The sequence below is a fragment of the Oryctolagus cuniculus genome, chromosome 8 (assembly GCF_051225735.1).
Source record: "Oryctolagus cuniculus isolate XC-2025 breed Fujian yellow rabbit chromosome 8, ASM5122573v1, whole genome shotgun sequence".
Classification (NCBI taxonomy): domain Eukaryota; kingdom Metazoa; phylum Chordata; class Mammalia; order Lagomorpha; family Leporidae; genus Oryctolagus; species Oryctolagus cuniculus.
The window spans coordinates 121,444,682-121,450,681 of record NC_142874.1 but is presented as its reverse complement, the minus strand read 5'-3'; the positions used below and the strand labels follow the sequence as shown (position 1 = coordinate 121,450,681).

The 6,000-nt window shown below is 35.3% G+C and overlaps 1 long non-coding RNA gene across 1 annotated transcript in view; it reads right to left on the bottom strand.

The window, feature by feature from the left end:
* Window positions 1–3,277: 3,277 nt before the first annotated feature.
* Window positions 3,278–6,000, bottom strand: part of LOC103350774 (uncharacterized) — a 170,260-nt gene continuing 167,537 nt past the window's right edge. The window contains exon 4 of the long non-coding RNA XR_016212065.1: window positions 3,278–3,618. This is a non-coding gene — a long non-coding RNA (uncharacterized LOC103350774). The remainder of the gene's footprint in view (window positions 3,619–6,000) is intronic.

Genomic DNA, 6,000 nt, shown 5'->3' with positions numbered 1-6,000 from the left:
GGATAAGATTTTGTCTTTTTTTATGGCTGAATTATATTCTATTAGGTATATATTATAGATGAATTTAAAATACAATGATTCTCATTCTTCTACACCTAGCATCTGAAATATAGTTATATTTTTTAAAAACTGCTGCACACAAATAAGAAAAATATAATCAATCTGTTAGAAAAGCGAACCATAATACAAATAGGTAATTCATAGAAATCTAATAGATGCTTAGTTTCCTTAGCTACAAGGAATATCAAAATGAAAACATATGAAATATAATTTGATACCCCCAGATGGTGGACAATTTGGTGTCTCAAGCAACACTGAGAATGCAGGGACATGAACACTGATATGGCTGAGGGAAAACCCAGTGCATGTAAGTACCTTCATATAACAGTTTAGTAATAACTTTAACATTTTTAAAAATTTTGAGATAAAGTATTTTCTATTTACATTATAGTCAAAGGCTTAGTACTCCAATAAAGAGTTCAACAAACAAAAGGCAAGAAGACCATAGTTGAGCAGGAATGCAAACAAGGACCATAAACAACAATCAAATGAAAAATGTCATCTTCACACATAAACAGCAAATGTCAAGGTAGTCACAGATCAGGAAACTAAAGTAGTATATATCACCCAATAATCTGCCCAAAAATGATTCAAAACAAAGTTTGACAAAACACCATATGAACAACAAAACTGATAAAGCAGGCATTGCTTTATTTTTTTAAAAAAATTTTATCTCCCTCATATAAGGGAGAACATGAGAAATCTTTCTGTATCTAGCTTGTTTCACTCAACATGATGTTATCCAGTTACAACCATTTTGATGCAAATAACAGAATTTCATTCTTTTTTATAGCTGAATAATATTCTATTTACACACATATTTATTTATACACCATATTTTATTTATCTATTCATTTGATGATGGGCATATTTACCCAGTAAAAACTGAATATATACACTTGATCTCAGCAATATCACCTCTAGGTTTTGCCTAGCGAAATGCTCAGCAGGTACAGAAGTAGTAACCCGTAAGGATGCTTACATAGCGCTATTAGATTAGCACAGATGTGGAATGGTTTCTATCCCTCAGTAGACACACTGATAAGTAGTACAATGATACTAGGCTAAAATGAAACAACTCAATCTAATTGGGTTAACTTGGATAAGTCTTTAAAATACAGTTATGAGTACAAGAAAAGACGCAAACATCAAACTTTTTTTTAATATGAATAGCACACAGATGGTAGAGAGTAAAGCTTTAGAACCTTAGTGAGAATGGCACTAACATTGGAGGAAATGGAAAGTGAAAAGGACAGCGTTATTCATCAAACCTAAAAGTGTATTGTTTTGAAATTGTAATATAGCAATATATAACCTGAATTGTTCAGAAAATTTGAATCCAAAGAACACTTGCTGAAAATTGTATTCCATATGTAAAATGCTTGTCTGATATGTCTGTAGAACTTGGATATAGTTGAGTTTAACTACTCTAGGATATTATTATAAAATCAACAAATGATGATAAATATAATAATGTCTGACAATTGTTTCAAATCACCCATGGTTGGTAAACGGGACTTCAGTATTGCAGTGTAATTTTTAATTAAAGAAGACCTGAAGCAAATATAATGAAATGTTGTTATAACAGTCTCAGTGGTGAGTAGATAAGTAATTGTTACATGCACATTATGTAATTTTACTTTTTTTAAAAAAAGTTTTAGAGTTGAATGTAAAAAATGTTTATGGAATTGTAGAACTGTTTCTTTTCATTTCAAAAAGGAAGAAAAAGAAGGAAATTTAAATGTATTCCCTACCAAAATCCCTGTGAACTTTTATTTTCTAAGCTTCCTTCTTCCTCCTTATGGGGATTAGTAACCCCAAACCAAACTTACTTCTGTGGTTTCATTTTGAAAAAGAAAATTTGGCTGGCATACTCAAAGCCCTAAATTAACCTAGATTCTGAGGCAGAGGTTCTAAAAGGAAGGTTTCATTTTTTTTCTGGAAGAGTTGTAGGGAAATGCCAGAACCTGTGTATGCTGACACTTCTGGGTGAGATGCCAGGAGGTCTGGGACTCTTCACAGCAGCCACACACTGGGCCTGGAAACTCTCCCAGTCCTGCCTTCCCCTTGCTACAGGGGCCTGTGGAGAATGGGAGCACTCTGAGAACATACATGGTGCTTTCCCTGGGTCAGTTTCAAATGTGCTGCTTTGGATTATTTTCAAAATTATTCTCGAATTTCCACTATAAGTGGCGATGTCAGGATTTACAAGTTAAACAAACCCAATCCCCAGTCACAGCAGCTTATACAACTGCATGTTATTCATTTATTTATGTTTTGGCCTATAGAATAAATTTATATTTTACAAGGTAGTATTTCCTTAAAGATAGAAATGTGCCAAATGTGAATATTTTGGTGAAGAAGTAAAGGCTTTTTCTACAGACGTAAAGGTGATGAGGCAGGTGTTCAATACAACCCCTCATTTCCTTGCTGGTACTGAATAAAGACCTATCAGCATTTGTAGGGATTCATCAAACCTAAAAGTGTATGTTTTGAAATTGTAATATAGCAATATATAACCTGAATTGTTCAGAAAATTTGAATCCAAAGAAACACTTCCTGAAAATTGTATTCCGTATGTAAAATGCTTGTCTGATATGTCTGTAGAACTTGGATGTAGTTGAGTTTATCTACTCTAGGAGATTATTATAAAATCAACAAATGATGATAAATATAATAATGTCTGACAGTTGTTTCAAGTCACCAGAGAAACAATAGAAGCATATCTCTTATGGGGACCACGGTGGTACAGTGGGATAAGCCACTCTCTGCCATACTAACATCCCATTTGGGAGCACTAGTGAGTCCCAGCATCTCTGCTTCTGATCCAGCTCTCTGCTAATGCACTTGGGAAGACAGAAGAAAATAACCCAAATACTTGTGGGAGACCCAGATGGAGCTCTTGGCTTGTGACTTCAGCCTGGGTAGTCCCTGATGTTATGGCTATTAAGGAGTGAACTAACAGATGGAAAATTACTCTCTCTCTTTCTCTCTGTCTCTCTCCCCACCCCCATCACCCTGTCTTCCAAATAAATAAATCTTTTGAAATAAATGTTTAAAAAATCTTTCAAAAAAATACACTTTTTTGTTTTTTGGGGTAGAGTTAATTTTAAGTAATAATGGATGGTGACCCCAAACAAATAAAATTTTTGCTTTTAAATGTTTTAAGGTTGGGGCAGGGAGAGGTAGATAATATATGACCAACATATTTTGATTTCTCCAGGTTTTTGATTTTTTATTTTAAAAGTTAAAAATTGGTCGGCGCCAGTAGGCTAATCCTCCGCCTTGCGGCGCCAGCACACTGGGTTCTAGTCCTGGTCGGGGCACCGGATTCTGTCCGGTTGCCCCTCTTCCAGGCCAGTTCTCTGCTGTGGCCCGGGAGTGCAGTGGAGGATGGCCCAAGTGCTTGGGCCCTGCACCCCATGGGAGACCAGGAGAAGCACCTGGCTCCTGCCATCGGTTCAGCGTGGTGCGCCAGCCGCAGCGGCCATTGGAGGGTGAACCAACGGCAAAAGGAAGATCTTTCTCTCTGTCTCTCTCTCTCACGGTCCACTCTGCCTGTCAAAGAAAAAAAGTAAAAATTATTTAACATATAGACAAAAATTAACCATATTTATGGGTGCTATGTGTTGTTTCATACACTGTATAGTTTATGATTAGGGCAAATTTATTTATCTCTTTGATTTTAATAATGATGTTTAGTCATTAAACACTATTTAAAACCAGTCTTTATTTTTCTTTTGCTTCATGCTCACTCATGAAGTGTGTAGTTTAATTTCCAAACATGACAAGTTCAAGAACATTTAAAAATTACTTTATTTCAATATGCTTCCCAAAACAGGGATCTCTGTGTTAGTCATCTTTGTAATTTTTTATACTATTTGCTGAACCTCACGTGTTGTAATGAAAATTCCAGATGGGCTTAATGTCTTCTGGGTCTCAGAAAACAGCAAATGATGAAACAACATGGCAGAAAATGTCTCGTACTTTATGGGTCACTGAGGAGTGAATCAGCTGAGATTCTGTAGCATTGCTTGTTGGTGGCTGAGTCTGTGAACTTGGTGAGATACTCTATGAGAATTGATAAAGGCTGGACAATATACAGGTCTTCAAAAGGGGTATTGGCTTCACTCTTGAGATTTAAGTTCTACAATTCTGAAATGAAGATGACACTTTGTTCCCCATTTATGACAAATTCTAGAAGATCCAATACTGCCTTTTATTTAAATAAGGACAGGCATATTTTATATACAGTATAAATACATCTTTCTGAAGTGTAGTATTGAATGAGTCTTAACAAAGATAACAGCATAGCCACAGTGACGATCAAGGTATAGAATACTTAATATGCTCTGACAAAATTCCACCTTGCCCCTTGTCAGTCACTCACCCTGTTCCAGTCCCAGGTAACCACAGATCCACATATATATAATTTATATATAATTCCAGGGATTGATTCTCAGCCAGTAATCTTTATTACATATATATATATATACGCATACATGACATATTTTCTTCTTAAAACTTTTTTTCTTGTTTATTTGAGAAATGGAGAGAGAAAGAGAGGGAGGAGAGAGCCCTTATCCACTGGTTCACTTCCCAAATATCTCCAAAAGTTGAGGATGCAGAGCTGAGAAGCAGGAATTCAATCCAAGTCTCTCAGATAATATATAATTTTATAGAAGTAACATAATCCATCATGTATTCTGATGTCTAACTTCTTTCATTCAGCATAATGTTCCTGAAATTCATTCATGTGTGTGCAGCTCATTCTTCTAGTGGTTGAGTAATGCTTCATACTTTAAGACCATACCACATCTGCTTTGGCTTAGTTTTTGGTTATCTTGAATAAAGTTGTTATGAACATTCATGTGCAATACTTTTTGCAGACATGTGTTTTTATTTCTGTAGGATAAAGACTGAGAAGTGCAGTATTCTGGGTTGCTTCACTGTATCCTTAATCTTACAAGAAATTGATGAAATTTTCTGAAGTGGTTTACCACAGTTGATCCACATCCTCTCCAATAGTTGATATTATCTGTATTTCAAATTTTAGGTATGTCATATGGCATCTCATTGTAGTTTTAATTTGAAATTTCCTTATGACTAATCATGAGCATGTGTTCATGTGTGTATTGAGAAGTTACATACTTTCTTCAAGGAAGTAACTACTCAAAACCTTTCTCAATGATTGTTTTGAATGATTTGTTTTCTGTCATATTGAGCTACATGAGTTCTTATATGATTTGATTGTGAATAGTATCAGGTATATTGGTACATGTATTTTCTCAGTCTGTGGCCTTTTCATTTTTTAACAGTATTGTTTGAAAAAAAGTAGTTTTTCTATTATGATGAAGTCCAATTCACCAACCATGTCATTTATGATTAGTGTTGTTACTCTCTAAACAAAATCTTTACCTATCTCAAAATCACAAAAATTTTCTTCCAGTATTTTGACACTTTGTTTTATGCTTAAATATACTTATTTTCAATTAATGTTATATTTAGTGTGGAACAAAGTTTAAGGTTTAGTTTATTCCATGAAGATTTCCAATTGCACCATTTTTTGAAGACTCTCTTTTCTCCAGAAGATTATCTTGGAAGCTCTGTAAAAATTGATTAGCCAGGGGCAGGCCTTTATCCTAGCTGTTAAGCTGGCCTTGTCCCATGTCGGAGTACCTGGGTTTGAGATCTGGCTCCTTGACTCCAGCTTCCTGTTGATGTGGAGCCTAGCAGGCAGTGGTGGTTATCCAAATAACTGGGCTTCTGACACACATCTGAGAGACTTGGATTGAATTCCTGCTTCTCAGCTCTGCATCCTCAACTTTTGGAGATATTTGGGAAGTGAACCAGTGGATAAGGGCTCTCTCCTCCCTCTCCTTCTCTCTCCACTTCTCAAATAAACAAGAAAAAAAGTTTTAAGAAGAAAATATGTCATGT